Genomic DNA, 18595 nt, shown 5'->3' with positions numbered 1-18595 from the left:
GGGAAATATTTACAGAGCTTTCCACATAGGATGATATTTTTAAAAAGTTGTTTGAATGGGAACTGTATACCAAAAAATCCTTTGCAGACAATTGGAATTCTCTGTGGGCGTGCATTCAAACCTTCGATTCTCTGAAAATCAGTATTTATTCTAGTAAGATAATGGTGCCTGGACAGATCATTTGACTTTTTAACAGCCTGTTACAAGTGCATACTGAAGGAATTATGGCACTTTCACACTTGTGGCAATGTACAATGAGTACTGTTTTGGAAGTCTATAAAAATTTGGTAGAATCAGGCTCTGGAGTTAAATATGAAGCTCAGTCCAATACCTAGGCTTTTGGGACTATATGTACTAATGGAATCTCAGCCCCCACCCCCCAAAAAAACCTAATAAACCATCTACCACTAATATCTAGACCTGCAATCTAGCAAAGCACTTAAGCACGTGTGTTTAAGCATGTGAACTCAATGAGACTACTTGTGCTCTTAAAGTTATTTATATGCTTTGTTGGCTCAGGGCCTAGAAACTATTCAGTATAATATTTGAGTCTCATTCTACCTTCTCAAAAAGTATGCTGCTCAGTTCATGATAAAACAGTGCTGTCATATGAAAATCTGAGTGTTCAATGTAAATACTGTACATTAGGATTCACTGAAAGACTAAACTTGTAGTGACTTCATTAGGGACTCCTGCTGTCCTGGAATTATATTTTTTGCTCAGTTGTAGAGGTCGTCCATTGACATGTATGATAAGCAGTTATCCAGTTGTGATGGAATAATGTTTTTATGCAGTATTGAATGGTAATAGTCACTTCAGATGATTATACAAAAAACCACAGCATTACAGAGAAATGTGCAGCTACTTCACAGCCACAGAAGTACTTACATATTTGGTCCCCTTTGCTGCAATAAGAGTTTGATGTAGCAGGAACGGGGAAGTGGGGGAGCTTGCAGTTCACAAATTCCTTATCCTTTTCCAAGAAAGCAAAACAGTACCCCTACCAATTCCTCATATGGTTACATTCAGTCAAAGCTGGCTCTGCTCTAGTGCCTTATAAATGGTTTTTATTTCCCCTTATGCCTCTAGGAGGGCATCATAACAAGCTTACAAACGGCTCCAAAATTAATCTCCGTTAGAATGGGTAGGTGCTTCAGTCACAGTTCAGCCATTAGGACACCACCACTGAGCACTGCAGACCTACATCCTGATATCTAACCTGCTGACAGGACCAAGGCTCACATTGATTCCAGCGGTGATAACCTCGGAGTGTTTTAACCAATAGCCAGGGTTTTCTTTTGTCCGCTGTTCCTTTCTATCTCAATCACTTTTTGCTCAAGACTGTGGGCAGGAGCAGCCCAAGCAGTTTCACCAGCCAGGGTGGAAAAGGTTTTCAGCAGCTCCCCACACCCTAGCTTAAAAAAAAGGAGGAGGAGGGAGGGCACTTAAAGAGCAGAAACATTTGGGCAATCACAATGAAGAGGAAAAAAAACAAAACAGTACACCACCCTGCTATTGCATCTCCTGGAAACTGATATCCAGGGCTACTGCCCTGTGTGCCCAACCCAAGAACTAGCCCTGACTGTGGGGAATAGGTATTAGAGCGTAAATGGGGGTCACCCATAAGGTAAGATTGATCAGACCAATGGTCCACCTAATCCAGTATCATGCCTACCACACTGGCTTTATTCCAGATTTATCAAAGGGAGATTAAAACCCCATATAATGCACTGGCTGATCCTACCACATGGTAACAAAAGGGAAAATTCCCAGTTCTGATGTTTATGCACAGAAGCACATTGTCATTTTTATCTTTGTTAACTTCACTGCAGATGCTCCTTGTATTCACAGGAATTTCAACTCTTACAATACTGAACAGCAGTGAATTTCACAAGTGATATTCTCATTTCTTCCCGTGGGACTGTACCTACCAGTTCTAAGTTTTAGTCTGCTTTTTTTGAAGTCCATTGTCCTTATTCTGCAAGTCTCACTCCTTCCTTTCCTTAGAATCATGAAATCTATCATTTTGTGATCACTTCCATCCACATTCTCTTCCACTTTTAGATTCACAACCAATTCCTCTCTGTTAGTCAGAATCAAGTCTAAAATGGCTGTTCCCCTGGTTACTTGCTTTGTCTTCTCAAACAAGAAGTTGTCCCTACCACATTCCAGGAACTTGTTAGACATTTTGTGTTTTGCCATGTTACTTTTCCAACAGTGTCTGGGAGTTAAAGTCCCTATCATTACTACCAGGTCTTGTGTTTTGGATATTTCTATTTGTTCTAGAAATGCCTCATCGACTACCTCCTCCTATATTAGACCCCCTTACCATGACATTACTGGTAGTTTTGGTGGGTTTTTTTTTTAATTTTCACCCAGAGATTTTCAACGTGTTTGTCTCTCACTTCCTCTGGACCTCAGAACAAGTGTAGACATTCTTAATATAAAATGCTCCTCCCTTTTTTTCTGTCTGTCCTTCCTGAACAAGCTGTACCCCACTTATACCAATATTCTGGTCATGAGATTTATCACACCAAGTCTCTGTGATGCCAATTAAGTAATTTTGCTCATGTACTAAGACTTCCTGTTCATTCCCCATACCCCTCGTATTTGTGAATAGACATCTAAGATGTAGAACAGATTCCCCCCACTGTTTTCCTGAGGGGGAGAAGGGATTTGAACAGGGCTCTGCCACCTCTCAGGTGAGTGCTCCTAGGCTTTGGAACATTCTGAGGTAGGCTCCCCTCAATCTCTCCTATTGAAGTTGTTTCACTTTAATACTTCAATAATTGAATAATTAAATAATTGGGACAGTGAAAGAGTTACTATGACTGTGTAGCCTAGTGATTAGGGCATTCACCTGAGAGGTGGCAGAGCCCTGTTCAGGTCCCTTCTCTTCTTCAGAAGGAGGTGGGATTTGAAGAGTGGGTGTCTCGCATCCTGGGTGAGAACCCTACCCAGTAGGCTAAAGGTTATAAGGGGAGCTCTTCATTTTGGCCCCTACACACAACTTAGGTGGTTGAATGCCAATCTTCCCCAAATTTGTGGATCACAAGCAAAGGTAGGCACCTATTTCCATGAGAGGGTTGGAGTTTAGCACACTCCCGCCTGGATGGCATCTGCTATAGGCTAGGTTAGGTGGTTCCCCACCTCATATGCTGGCTTTGTAGATTGCAGTCCAAGGCATGTATCTCTTCCCCATTCATAGTTAGGCACCTCAGCTCCTATACCCAGACTTTATGGATTGCAGTGTTTTTCCTGTGATTTTCCTAGGCACCTAAAAATTAAGTGCTGCAATGCTCAGCACTGCAACACCAAAGTCCCTTCATGGATTGGGGCCTCAGTGTTTTTTCTTCAAGTCCCAGCTCCCAGAATAGTATGACTATGTGATAACTTCAGATTTTATTTCAAACCAGTAACTGTCTAGCCCTTACATTTGCAGAGAAAAGGTTGCAAATGTAAACCCTGCATCCGATGAAGTGAGCTGTAGTTCACGAAAGCTTATGCTCAAATAAGTTGGTTAGTCTCTAAGGTGCCACAAGTACTCCTTTTCTTTTAATGTAAACCCTATTACTCAAAGGCAAAAATTTAATTTAAATCTCATTTTTAAACCAATTTCTTGATTTTTTTTTTTTTATTATGACTCATGATTTACCATTTGGAGTTGACTGCAAGTCCATTATATTTGTTCAGATTTGCAAGATCGTACGTAGGATTTAGACCTCTTTTTAATTCATAAGGATCTTTCTTTACTATTTGTGTCAGGTACTGAGTTGGGGCTTGTCTACACTTGAAAGTTTTAGTGTGTGAAATGAAATCACAGTGGTGATTCCTAAATAACTCCATGTGTAGACAAGCCTTCAGTAAATACATAATTAATATTTGTAACATTTCATTCTAGGTTAGGACTACAGCCTCCTGTGGTATGGAATTGCAGACTATAAAGCTGCTTGACATAACTGTGCTCTGTCCAAAAGCATTATAGCCTGACCTGGTTAATGTGAGTTTGGCTTCTGAGCATTTGAAAAATGTAGTTGACTAAAGCCAAATGCAGGTATTGTTAATCTATTAAGGTGAAGAGTCTTTGTAAAAGGAGTTTAGAAGCTGTTCTCTAAAACTGATTGTATCATTATTAGAGGGCACTCCATTTCTATTAATCTCCAATTTGCTATAATAGATTGTTTCCTTCCCTCTAGTAAAATTTGCATCAACATAGAGAAAGTGTTATTTAGCCACAATAGTTGTGCATATGCCTGTTACTAGGGGAAAGTGTTAGCTGCATGCTTGTGGAGAGCAAATGATTAGCCATTAGGTGTGAGGGCCACATATTAGCATGGTGCCTCTTAGTTTTGTAACGGCAATCATTTCCCATTAACAGGTTCTTCCTGAGTTCATTAAATTGCCTCATTTAGAGGTGTATTTGGTCCTCCTTCTGGACTGGAAATGGACTAGATGACCTTAAGAGGTCACTTCCAGCCCTACATTTATATTATTCATTTGGATAGAAAGCCTCAAATTTAAACTAACCACTTTACTATAGAGACAAAGTGGGTGAGGTATTATCTTTCTTTGGACCAACCTCTGTCTAGTGAAAGACAAACTTTAAGCTACAGGGAGCTTGGTGTAGTTCAAAAGCTTTTGTTTTTCATCTCCTCTACCTTGGCTCTCTAATATGCTGGGACTAACAGTGCGAACAATTTACTGTAGACTTTTAATGCAGAAGTGACGTGTTAATAAAAATTAAAGGGGAGAGATGTGGCCAAAACATCGCACCCGATACTGGTAAATTCAAATACTAAGACAGGGTGAGTACTGCTATGAAATGATCGGGTGAGAGCTAGGGCCGGTCCAAAGAGCACGGGGACTTGTACTCTTTTTTTACTTACGTGTTTGTGCCTGACAATACTTGACCTTTTCAACTCACGTGTGGGGAAAGGACATAGCGCGACCTCCCCTGGTTAGTCAGGAACCGGGGCATAAAACTATAAACAAGATCACCTCCTTGTATTTAAGAAGGAGGGGCGCGTGCAGCGCTCACAGGGGCGGTGTTACGCAGACTAGAGCCCGCACAATCAGCGGTGTTGCGGGCTCACTAAGCTGGAACGGGCTGTGCAGTTGTGCGCGCGCTGGTTGCGAGAGGCGGCTGTACAATGATCCGTGCTTGCAGCACCCAGGCGAGCCTGGGGGTGCCCCCGTTCTTTGCACGGTGCCCTTCGGGGTGCGGACTGTTGCTCGGTGGTGTGGCTGCAGGCGCCCGGGAGTTGAGGGGCTGCTGTGCACGGTGGTGGCCAGTGGTCTCTGGAGCGCCTCCAGCCTCCCTCCTCCCTTACACACAGACACCCGGCCCTGTTTTCATGAATGAAATCCAATGCTCCGCTATAAATAGCACGGAGGGGACAGACGTCACCAGGCGGAGAGTGGCAGCGGCTCCCGCCGCGGAGCGAGGAGCTTCGCTCCTGCCTCAGCCTCCTCGTGGGGCGGGCTGGGGAGGGAGGAGCGGGGCGGGAAGCGGCGCGCGCCCTGGCCGGACAGCAGCAGCGGTACAAAGGGGCGCGACAGCGCCATGCTGCCTCCTTGCAACGCCGCGGTGGCCCCTCGCCCGGCGCGCCCCGCCTGAGGAACAGCCGCCGCTGGGTCCGTCCGTCCCCCCTGCCCAGCCTGCGGGCGGCGAGGCAGCGCGGCCCCTCCCGGGTAGGTGCCGAGTCGCCCCGTGCGCGGTTGCCCTAAACTTCTCGGCACGCGGAGCCTCCCCGGCCGCCCGCCCCGGCGTGTGCGGGCACAGCCCTGGCTGGCTCGGCGTAACGGAGCCTCGGCTGCAGGGCTGGCTCGCTCTTCGTCGCCCCCTGAGCCTGCCCACGGCAGCCGGCTGGGGCGGGGGCAGGCCGGCGCCGGGAGGGAGCCCCCCGCAGGTGCACGGCCTCCGGGCAGCTTGAAGTGGAGGCGCTGCCCCATAGCAGAGGGTCCTGCTGTTGAGCAGGAAGGGCTCGGCGGGGCTCGTTTTCCCGCCAGTGAACGTGCCAAGCATAGGCAGAGGGGTGCAGTGCGGGCAACACCTGCTTGCACTTGGCACATGAACTGTAGCTTGCTAAGCAGCCTAGGGGCTGAAGGGTGGTTTTGTCCTGCTGTGTCTGCGGAGTCTGTTGTGGGTTGCTGTGACAACAGCTGGAGGCTGCCATGAGGGGCTTGCACGGCACAGATTATTTGGTGTCTGATCTGGCAGAGCCTGGTCTGGGGAAAGGTACCGCTATAAACTGATTATTAGGTTAACATTATGGCAGTTTGTCTACCTAGCCTGGCAGCAAACATCCAGACTAAAGAAATGTCCAGTTATTGAACTGGTGCAGGGTAGACACGCTGAGAGTTCAGACTTGACTTTCACTGGTCAAAACACCAGCTGTGTCTTTGGAGCTGGCCTTACACAACTACTTATTAAACAACAATATCCTTGAAGTTCTACATATGGTTACAGAGAGAACTACAAAGTGACCCCAAAGTCTTCTCAATGGCTCTGTTCATCCTCAGCTTGTGTACAATTCCTGGACATTCAGCTGAATCAAAGCCAACCGTTCAGCCTGAGGTGGAAATTACTTTGTTCAGCAAGCTCTCAGATATTTATCAGGTTCAGAACTCTTTCTAGGAAAAAGGCTTTTGGGGAGAATCCTGCCAAATAGTGTGAGGTCTGGAAAATGAGCATGGACTATTTTCAGTATAAAGATTAGTAGAACAGAGCATATTAAATGTGAGTTACATTGCGGGGGGGGGGGGAAGGGATGCTGGTGGACATACAGTATTACCCATGGAAAGAGAATTGGTTAATTTCTGCTTTATATTTTCTGCACTTCCTGTATGCCTGGTTCTGCAGTCATTGTACATGCAAATTGCCAGTTACCTCATCAGGAATTACACTCATGCTAGGGATGCAGAAATGGGCCTATTAACTTTTTTAAAATGATTATTTGGTGAACTGAGTGAATTCATATAGCGGAGTTCCCAATGATAGTAAATATTTTTTGGGGGAAAATCAACTTGGGGCCCTCTACTAGCTCTGGTAAAGTTCCTTTTGCTGCTTCAGGGTACTGTGTTTGGATCCCAGAATGGAAATGATTTATAGTCCGGTGCACATACCAGAGAGGGGGAGACCCAGGATCTAGTCCCCCTGCTCCAGTCACTCTTTCTTTATACGGAGTGCAACAATTTCAGCTGGAGAGATTGAGGGAGCACCACATCAGAATATCCCGTGGCTCAGTGGTTAGATCACTCTCCTGAGAGGTGGGAGACCCCTGTTCATATCCCTTCTCCATATCTGGCAGAGAGGGGGGAATTGAACCTGGGTTTCCCACATCCGGTGTAAGAGCTCTAACCACAGAATTAAAGGTTATCGGGTGGACAGCGTTTCTCCTCCAGCCATTTTGTGTGGAGTGAGGCAAGGGCCTCTGCTCCACTTTGTCACATAATCACCTCCTCGTGATCAGAGTCTTCCAGAAGTGATCTGTTGCTTAGGTACCAGCTCACCTGGCTAACTGTTTCTTCTGAGTAGTAGCCAACTCTTTGTCCAAAAAGAAAAGGAGGACTTGTGGCACCTTAGAGACTAACCAATTTATTTGAGCATGAGCTTTCGTGAGCTACAGCTCACTTCATCAGATGTTTACCGTGGAAACTGCAGCAGACTTTATATACACACAGAAATCATGAAACAATACCTCCTCCCACCCCACTGTCCTGCTGGTAATAGCTTATCTAAAGTGATCAACAGGTGGGCCATTTCCAGCACAAATCCAGGTTTTCTCACCCTCCACCCCCCCACACAAATTCACTCTCCTGCTGGTGCTAGCCCATCCAAAGTGACAACTCTTTACATAATCAAGTCGGGCTATTTCCTGCATAGATCAAGGTTTTCTCACATCCCCCCCACCCCCATACACACACAAACTCACTCTCCTGCTGGTAATAGCTCATCTAAACTGACCATTCTCCAGGTTTAAATCCAAGTTAAACCAGAACATCTGGGGGGGGGGGGGTAGGAAAAAACAAGAGGAAACAGGCTACCTTGCATAATGACTTAGCCACTCCCAGTCTCTATTTAAGCCTAAATTAATAGTATCCAATTTGCAAATGAATTCCAATTCAGCAGTTTCTCGCTGGAGTCTGGATTTGAAGTTTTTTTGTTTTAAGATAGCGACCTTCATGTCTGTGATTGCGTGACCAGAGAGATTGAAGTGTTCTCCGACTGGTTTATGAATGTTATAATTCTTGACATCTGATTTGTGTCCATTTATTCTTTTACGTAGAGACTGTCCAGTTTGACCAATGTACATGGCAGAGGGGCATTGCTGGCACATGATGGCATAGATCACATTGGTGGATGTGCAGGTGAACGAGCCTCTGATAGTGTGGCTGATGTTATTAGGCCCTGTGATGGTGTCCCCTGAATAGATATGTGGGCACAATTGGCAACGGGCTTTGTTGCAAGGATAAGTTCCTGGGTTAGTGGTTCTGTTGTGTGGTATGTGGTTGTTGGTGAGTATTTGCTTCAGGTTGCGGGGCTGTCTGTAGGCAAGGACTGGCCTGTCTCCCAAGACTTGTGAGAGTGTTGGGTCATCCTTTAGGATAGGTTGTAGATCCTTAATAATGCGTTGGAGGGGTTTTAGTTGGGGGCTGAAGGTGACGGCTAGTGGCGTTCTGTTATTTTCTTTGTTAGGCCTGTCCTGTAGTAGGTAACTTCTGGGAACTCTTCTGGCTCTATCAATCTGTTTCTTTACTTCTGTAGGTGGGTATTGTAGTTGTAAGAAAGCTTGACAGAGATCTTGTAGGTGTTTGTCTCTGTCTGAGGGGTTGGAGCAAATGCGGTTGTATCGCAGAGCTTGGCTGTAGACGATGGATCGTGTGGTGTGGTCAGGGTGAAAGCTGGAGGCATGCAGGTAGGAATAGCGGTCAGTAGGTTTACGGTATAGGGTGGTGTTTATGTGGCCATTGTTTATTAGCACTGTAGTGTCCAGGAAGTGGATCTCTTGTGTGGACTGGACCAGGCTGAGGTTGGTGGTGGGATGGAAATTGTTGAAATCATGGTGGAATTCCTCAAGGGCTTCTTTTCCATGGGTCCAGATGATGAAGATGTCATCAATATAGCGCAAGTAGAGTAGGGGCTTTAGGGGACGAGAGCTGAGGAAGCGTTGTTCTAAATCAGCCATAAAAATGTTGGCATACTGTGGGGCCATGCGGGTACCCATAGCAGTGCCGCTGATCTGAAGGTATACATTGTCCCCAAATGTGAAATAGTTATGGGTAAGGACAAAGTCACAAAGTTCAGCCACCAGGTTAGCCGTGACATTATCGGGGATAGTGTTCTTGACGGCTTGTAGTCCATCTTTGTGTGGAATGTTGGTGTAGAGGGCTTCTACATCCATAGTAGCCAGGATGGTGTTATCAGGAAGATCACCGATGGATTGAAGTTTCCTCAGGAAGTCAGTGGTGTCTCGAAGGTAGCTGGGAGTGCTGGTAGCGTAGGGCCTGAGGAGGGAGTCTACATAGCCAGACAATCCTGCTGTCAGGGTGCCAATGCCTGAGATGATGGGGCGCCCAGGATTTCCAGGTTTATGGATCTTGGGTAGTAGATAGAATATCCCAGGTCGGGGTTCCAGGGGTGTGTCTGTGCGGATTTGATCTTGTGCTTTTTCAGGAAGTTTCTTGAGCAAATGCTGTAGTTGCTTTTGGTAACTTTCAGTGGGATCATAGGGTAATGGCTTGTAGAAACTCGTGTTGGAGAGCTGCCGAGCAGCCTCTTGTTCATATTCCGACCTATTCATGATGACAACAGCACCTCCTTTGTCAGCCTTTTTGATTATGATGTCAGAGTTGTTTCTGAGGCTGTGGATGGCATTGCGTTCCGCATGGCTGAGGTTATGGGGCAAGTGATGCTGCTTTTCCACAATTGTCTACTACACAATTGTGGAAAAGCAGCATCACTTGCCCCATAACCTCAGCCATGCGGAACGCAATGCCATCCACAGCCTCAGAAACAACTCTGACATCATAATCAAAAAGGCTGACAAAGGAGGTGCTGTTGTCATCATGAATAGGTCGGAATATGAACAAGAGGCTGCTCGGCAGCTCTCCAACACGAGTTTCTACAAGCCATTACCCTATGATCCCACTGAAAGTTACCAAAAGCAACTACAGCATTTGCTCAAGAAACTTCCTGAAAAAGCACAAGATCAAATCCGCACAGACACACCCCTGGAACCCCGACCTGGGATATTCTATCTACTACCCAAGATCCATAAACCTGGAAATCCTGGGCGCCCCATCATCTCAGGCATTGGCACCCTGACAGCAGGATTGTCTGGCTATGTAGACTCCCTCCTCAGGCCCTACGCTACCAGCACTCCCAGCTACCTTCGAGACACCACTGACTTCCTGAGGAAACTTCAATCCATCGGTGATCTTCCTGATAACACCATCCTGGCTACTATGGATGTAGAAGCCCTCTACACCAACATTCCACACAAAGATGGACTACAAGCCGTCAAGAACACTATCCCCGATAATGTCACGGCTAACCTGGTGGCTGAACTTTGTGACTTTGTCCTTACCCATAACTATTTCACATTTGGGGACAATGTATACCTTCAGATCAGCGGCACTGCTATGGGTACCCGCATGGCCCCACAGTATGCCAACATTTTTATGGCTGATTTAGAACAACGCTTCCTCAGCTCTCGTCCCCTAAAGCCCCTACTCTACTTGCGCTATATTGATGACATCTTCATCATCTGGACCCATGGAAAAGAAGCCCTTGAGGAATTCCACCATGATTTCAACAATTTCCATCCCACCACCAACCTCAGCCTGGTCCAGTCCACACAAGAGATCCACTTCCTGGACACTACAGTGCTAATAAACAATGGCCACATAAACACCACCCTATACCGTAAACCTACTGACCGCTATTCCTACCTGCATGCCTCCAGCTTTCACCCTGACCACACCACACGATCCATCGTCTACAGCCAAGCTCTGCGATACAACCGCATTTGCTCCAACCCCTCAGACAGAGACAAACACCTACAAGATCTCTGTCAAGCTTTCTTACAACTACAATACCCACCTACAGAAGTAAAGAAACAGATTGATAGAGCCAGAAGAGTTCCCAGAAGTTACCTACTACAGGACAGGCCTAACAAAGAAAATAACAGAACGCCACTAGCCGTCACCTTCAGCCCCCAACTAAAACCCCTCCAACGCATTATTAAGGATCTACAACCTATCCTAAAGGATGACCCAACACTCTCACAAGTCTTGGGAGACAGGCCAGTCCTTGCCTACAGACAGCCCCGCAACCTGAAGCAAATACTCACCAACAACCACATACCACACAACAGAACCACTAACCCAGGAACTTATCCTTGCAACAAAGCCCGTTGCCAATTGTGCCCACATATCTATTCAGGGGACACCATCACAGGGCCTAATAACATCAGCCACACTATCAGAGGCTCGTTCACCTGCACATCCACCAATGTGATCTATGCCATCATGTGCCAGCAATGCCCCTCTGCCATGTACATTGGTCAAACTGGACAGTCTCTACGTAAAAGAATAAATGGACACAAATCAGATGTCAAGAATTATAACATTCATAAACCAGTCGGAGAACACTTCAATCTCTCTGGTCACGCAATCACAGACATGAAGGTCGCTATCTTAAAACAAAAAAACTTCAAATCCAGACTCCAGCGAGAAACTGCTGAATTGGAATTCATTTGCAAATTGGATACTATTAATTTAGGCTTAAATAGAGACTGGGAGTGGCTAAGTCATTATGCAAGGTAGCCTGTTTCCTCTTGTTTTTTCCTACCCCCCCCCCCCCCCAGATGTTCTGGTTTAACTTGGATTTAAACCTGGAGAATGGTCAGTTTAGATGAGCTATTACCAGCAGGAGAGTGAGTTTGTGTGTGTATGGGGGTGGGGGGGATGTGAGAAAACCTTGATCTATGCAGGAAATAGCCCGACTTGATTATGTAAAGAGTTGTCACTTTGGATGGGCTAGCACCAGCAGGAGAGTGAATTTGTGTGGGGGGGTGGAGGGTGAGAAAACCTGGATTTGTGCTGGAAATGGCCCACCTGTTGATCACTTTAGATAAGCTATTACCAGCAGGACAGTGGGGTGGGAGGAGGTATTGTTTCATGATTTCTGTGTGTATATAAAGTCTGCTGCAGTTTCCACGGTAAACATCTGATGAAGTGAGCTGTAGCTCACGAAAGCTCATGCTCAAATAAATTGGTTAGTCTCTAAGGTGCCACAAGTCCTCCTTTTCTTTTTGCGAATACAGACTAACACGGCTGTTCCTCTGAAACCTGTCTTTGTCCAAAGGTGCTCTGTGTGAATAGAGGACCATGAAGGTTTAACAGCCCTCCATTTTTAGCACAGTGTCATTATCCCTTGTAGGTTTCAGAGTGGTAGCCATGTTAGTCTGTATCAGCAAAAACAACCAGGAGTCCTTGTGGTATGCCAACATTTTTATGGCTGACTTAGAACAATGCTTCCTCAGCTTTCATCCCCTAGCCCCCCTACTCTACTTGTGCTACACTGATGAAATCTTCAAAATCTCTACCCATGGGAAGGAGGTCCTTGAGGAATTCCACCAGGATTTCAACAATTTCCACCCCACCATCAACCTCAGCCTGGATCAGTCCACATAAGAGATCCACTTTCTGGACCTGAAACCTACTGACCACTATACTTACCTCCATGCCTCCAGCTTTCATCCAGACCACACCACATGATCCATTGTCTACAGCCAAGCTCTAATATACAACCACATTTCCTCCAGTCCCTCAGACAGAGACAAACACCTGCAAGATCTCTATCAAGCGTTTTAAAAACTACAATACCTGCCTGGTGAAATGAAGAAACAGATGGACAGAACCAGAAGGGTACCTACTACAGGACAGGCCCAACAAAGAAAGTAACAGAACGCCACTAGCCATCACCTAGAGCCCCCAACTAAACCTCTCTGGCGCATCATCAAGGATCTACAATCTATCCTGAAGGACGATCCCTCACTCTCACAGACCTTGGGAGACAGGCCAGTCCTCGCTTACAGACAGCCCCCCAACCTGAAGCAAATACTCACCAGCAACCACACACCACACAACAAAAACACTAACCCAAGAACCAATCCCTACAACAAACCCCATTACCACCTTTGTCCACATATTTATTCAAGGGACACCATCATAGGACCTAACCACATCAGCCACACCATCAGGGGCTCGTTCACCTGCATATCTACCAATGTGATATATGCCATCATGTGCCAGCAATGCCCCTCTGTCATATACATTGGCTAAACTGGACAGTCTCTACACAAGAATAAATGGACACAAATCGGACATCAATAATTGTAACGTTCAAAAACCAGTAGGAGAGCACTTCAATCTCCCTGGACACTCAATAACAGACTTAAAAGTGGCAGCTCTTCAACAAAAAAAACTTCAAAAACAGACTTCAATGAGAAACTCCAGAACTGGAATTAATTTGCAAACTGGACACCATCAAATTAGGCCTTTAATAAAGACTGGGAGTGGATGGGTCACTACGAAAAGTAATTTTCCCTCTGCTAATACTAGCACCTTCTTGTCAGCTGTTGAGAATAGGCCACTTCCACCTCAATTGAATTGGCCTCGTTAGCACTGACCCACCAGTTGGTAGGGCAAGTCCCATCTTTTCATGTACTGTATATACAGTAACTCCTCACTTAAAGTCATCCCGGTTGACTTTGTTTCTTTGTTAAGCTGCTTATCAATTAGGAAACATGCTCATTTAAAGTTCTGCAATGCTCCCTTATAACGTTGTTTGGCAGCCACCTGCTTTGTCCACTGCTTGCAGGAAGAGCAGCCCGTTGCAGCGAGCTGGTGGGGGCTTGGAACCAGGGTGGACCAGCAGCTCCCCACTCCCCTAAGTTCCCTGTACAGCAGCCGCCCAGCAGGCTACCAGTTGCTGGCAGTTCAACTGCCCCTCTCCCCACTGCCATGGGCTGCTCCTGCCCTCTGTCTTAGAGCTGCTCCCGGGAGCCTCCTGCTTGCTGTGCAGGGAGGGGGGAAGAAGGGGGCTAATGTCAGGGTGTCCCCATCCCCCATTCCTGCCCCCCGCTTACCCCTTCCTAGAGCAGGGTGGGGAAAGGACAGGGCTCAGGATGGAGAGATGCTGCTGGCCGCAGCTGCTGTCTCAACTTCCTGATTTTTTTTTTAAAGGCGCAATGCACCTCTCTCGCTCTCTCTCGCTCTCTCTCCCACACACAGGGTGTGTATCTCTGTCTGCCATGCTGTCTCCCCTCCCTCCATTTGTGCTGCCTTGTAGAGTGTGAGGCTACATTAACAACAATGTGTTAACCTTTGAGGGCTCAGACGAATGCTAGTTCATCATTTAGCAGTAAGGCATCCCCTGGGAAATATCCCACCCTCTAACTTCACCACCTCAACTGAGCTTCACAATCATCATTGCTGTGTACAGTATTAAATTGTTTGTTTAAAACTTATACTGTGTGTGTGTGTGTGTGTGTGTGTGTTTGAGATATATATAGTTTTTTGTCTGGTGAAAAAAGTTTGCCTGGAACCTGACCCCCCTGTACTTACTTTAATTCTTATGGGGAAATTGGATTTGCTTAACATTGTTTGTTTCGCTTAAAGTCACATTTTTCAGGAACATAACTACATCGTTAAGTGAGGAGTTCCTGTATATACTGCTTACTGTAGTTTTCACTCCATGCATCTTATGAAGTGGGTTTTAGCCCACGAAAGCTTATGCCCAAATAAATTTGTTAGTCTCTAAGGTGCCACAAGGACTCCTCATTGTTTTTTACTATCCCTTGTAGTTTCAGTCAAACATGGAGGTAAAAAGACAAGCAGATAAGCTCCTCATTCAAAATTGAGTTTGTAGTTAAGGAAATATATATGCATGATATCAAACTGGAATTCATAAATTGTACAGAGGTAGATTCCCCAAATTGTCACAGGGTCCTGTAGAGATACAGCAAAGTACTAATATAAAAAGAAATAGATATCTCAAGAGAAATTAGCCCCACCTCAGTGAGTTTTGTAAAACTCCTGCCATGTTAATACCCCAAACTTTGCTATAGTACAATGGTTCTCAACCATGGGTACACTACATGCCCCGGGGGTACACAGAAGTCTTCCAGGGGGTAGATCAACTCATCTAGATATTTGCCAAGTTTTACAACAGGCTACATAAAAATCACTAGCAGAGTCAGTACAAACTAAAATTGCATACAGACAATGACTTGTTTATACTGCTTTAAGTACTATATTTTAATTGATTTATTTTTGAATTGTATGGTAAAAATTAGAAAATAAATTTTTCAGTAATAGTGTGCTGTGGCACTTTTGTATATTTGTCTGATTTTGTAAGCAAGTAGTTTTTAAGTGAGATGAAACTTGGGATTAAGCAAGTCAAATCAGACTCCTGAAAGGGGTACAGTAGTCTAGAAAGGTTGAGATCCACTGCAATAGTACAGAGGTGGGTAAACTACGGCCCACGGGCCACATCTGGCCCACCTGCTCGGCCCCTGAGCTCCTGGCCTGGGAGGCTAGCCCCCAGTCCCTCCCTCACTGTTTCCCCATCCTGTGCAGCCTCAGCTCAGTGATCAGAGGGCGGGGAACAGGGGGGTTGAATGGGGGCTGGGGTCGGGTCAGGAAGAGGGGGGGTTGGATGGGGCGGCGGGGGACAGTCGGGCAGGGGTTCCAGGGGTGATCAGGGGACAGGGAGAAGGGGTGGTTGGATGGAGTAGGGGTTCTGGGTGGACAGTCAGGAATGGGGGGGGGAGTTGGGTGGGATGGCAGGGGGCAGTCGGGGCGGGGAGCAGGGGGTGGTAGATGGGACACCTGCCATGCTGTCTGTCTGCCATGCTGTCTTCCCTCCCTCTATTCGTGCTGCCTTGTAGAGTGTGAGGCTACATTAACAACGAGTTAACCCTTGAGGACTCAGCCAATTGCTAGTTCATCATTTAGCAATAAGACATCCCCTAAGAAATATCCCACCCTCTGACTTCACCACCTCAACCAAGCTTCACAATCATCATTGCTGTGTACAGTATTAAATCGTTTGTTTAAAACTTTATACTCTGTGTGTGTGTGTGTGTGTGTGTGTGTGTGTGTGTGTGTGTGTGTGTGTGTGTATATATATCTGGTAAAAAAAAATTTCCTTGGAACCTTTCCCCCCCTCCCCCTCCAGTTTACAATCATTCTTATGGGGAAGTTGGATTCGCTTAACATCGTTTTGCTTAAAGTCGCATTTTTCAGGGACATAACTACAGTGTTAAGCGAGGAGTTACTGTACTAGACATTACAAGCAAAATTGTCCACTGACTTTCGTTGCTGGGTTTGCACAGGGTGTAAGTGCACAACGTAGCCCTGAGCCTGGTAATATGATTGACCTAAAGTCAGCCATCACAAACCCCTCCAAGTGCTAAATATTCCAATGACTACGCAGGTCTATTGGGTTATTCCTGCCATCATTTAGGTGCATTGCTCATTATTTATATTTCTCTTATACACTTAAAAACAGGAGTGAATAAAACAGTAGCTAAGGTTTTTCCAAAACATTACTTATAAAACAAAAGGAAAAATATGAGAAATGTCACTTAGAGCTCAGCAACAAGGGTGAATTAGCATTTGAGAACAGAATTTTGCTCAAAATCTGCTGAGGATCTTCAGAAACTCCATGCTTTGGCTACTGCTATCCTCTGTTGTATTAACAGGGGCCAATTAGAAGGGGTTGATATAAGATAAAACATTCCATTATTAATCTAACATATCTTCCCAACAGCCTAATTTAATATCTTCTAACTGGTCTCTTCTTCAGTACAAAATGACAGGTTTCAGAGTAGCAGCTGTGTTAGACTGTATCCGTAAAAAGAAAAGGAGTACTTGTGGCACCTTAGAGACTAACACGTTTATTAGAGCATAAGCTTTTGTGAGCTACAGCTGACTTGCATCCGATGAAGTGAGCTGTAGCTCACGAAAGCTTATGCTCTAATAAATGTGTTAGTCTCTAACGTGCCACAAGTACTCCTTTTCTCAGTACAAAATGAATCAGATCCTACTTTGGTGTAAATTGGTATAACTCCATTGAAGCCAGTGGAGCTATTCCAATTTATACCAACTGAGGATCTGCCCCAAAATTACTGTTTGCCTTATCTTGTCATGTGATTTAACCCTCATTACACCTATCCCTTGTTGCCTGTGTTTGGTACTGGCTGATTCATTGATGCTAACAAAGTAAATTTGTTATTACTTCCCCTTTTGCCCTCTGCCATTTGATAATTTTCCTCTTCTAGGTTACACCTCATGAAAAGGTTTTGTGACAGTCTTTCACCAGCTGCTGCCGTCTGTCAGGTACTTGATACCCTGCTGTGGTTTCTTTCACCAATGTATTTGTAGTTCTGAAATCATTAACTGAATTGTATCGGGTTTCTCAGATTGCAATTGGTTTTATGGCCCCTTCCTTCCCGCTCCTCCCCTTGAATCGAAGATGCCTGTGATTTCTGCCTTTTAAACAGATGTACCATATCTATAAGTTTCTTTTTCTCCTTTCACATATGCTTATAAATCCATTTAGTTTCTAAAACAAAAAAGGGTTTGTTTTATATTTCAAAGTGAAAACAACTCCTTTGCTTCCCTGGCTCTATTGCATATCTGCTTAGGCTTTTGCCAGTCTTCTGATACCCTAACAGTTTTCAATCTAATGCAATGACTTCAGTTCCCGTAGAATTTAACGCTTTTGCATTGATTCTAAATCTCCAGCTTCTGTGTTTGCACTTTGGTATGCATATATTAGGGTAACCAGATGTCCCGATTTTATAGGGACAGTCCCGATTTTTGGGTCTTTTTCTTATATAGGCTCTTATTACCCCCCACACTTTGTCCCGGTTTTTCACATTTGCTGTCTGGTCACCCTAATATATACACTCTGCTGCACTTCCTAATCACCATTTGTGGTACCAAGTTATATATTGCTTCTGTAAAGGACTCATAGTAAGAAAAGTACACCCTTAAAATAGATAGTACAGCCTTGCTGGGGGAGAAACCACAAATAAAGCCACTTCACGTATTTCCAGGTATCTGTTTCTCAGTGAGTGCTTTTCAAGGTCTCATCAATAGGTTTTGTGGTGGTTTCTTTTTTTTGTTTGTTTGTTTCTTATGCTAGGATTTTCAAAGGCATCTGAGGAAGTGAAGCACCCATCTCCCATTGAATTGCATACATTCCGGTGTTGCTCTCCATTAGATTTCTATGAAAATGCCAGCACTAGTCTCAGTAATGGAGGATCTGTTTGCTCAAGCGTATCCCTGTCCCCCGTGTCCAAAATTGTAAGTTGAGTCAGACAGGGTTGGAACTATTGACAGTTCACCTTTGGGAGAGAGGAAGGCAGGGCCTTCTTTGATGAGCATCTGAGGCTTTCAAATCCTCACTCGCAATCTTCAGCTCAAGGACTCGATCCTGCAAGTCCGTAGTACTAAGCCTAGTAATTACTATGCCATGAAGCAGCCTGGTGAAGTCAACTGAACTCCTCACAGTAAT

The 18595-nt window shown here is 45.3% G+C and overlaps 1 protein-coding gene across 6 annotated transcripts in view; it reads left to right on the top strand.

Annotated features, from left to right (window-relative positions):
* Window positions 1-18595, top strand: part of RHOBTB1 (Rho related BTB domain containing 1) — an 89769-nt gene that overhangs the window by 19294 nt on the left and 51880 nt on the right. For 2 of the 6 annotated variants that reach the window (XM_073353410.1, XM_073353411.1), the window contains exon 3: window positions 17355-17412. The exons of 1 other annotated variant lie outside the window; for it this stretch is intronic. The gene's annotated coding sequence lies outside the window, so the exon portion shown is untranslated. Of the gene's footprint in view, window positions 1-5497; window positions 5692-17354; window positions 17413-18595 lie in introns of those variants that run through there. 3 more of the 6 variants (XM_073353417.1, XM_073353412.1, XM_073353413.1) reach the window with 2 other exon arrangements.

The sequence above is a fragment of the Lepidochelys kempii genome, chromosome 7, assembly GCF_965140265.1.
Source record: "Lepidochelys kempii isolate rLepKem1 chromosome 7, rLepKem1.hap2, whole genome shotgun sequence".
NCBI lineage: Eukaryota > Metazoa > Chordata > Testudines > Cheloniidae > Lepidochelys > Lepidochelys kempii.
The sequence above is the reverse complement of the archived record's forward strand: the minus strand, read 5'-3'. Positions and strand labels throughout refer to the sequence as shown.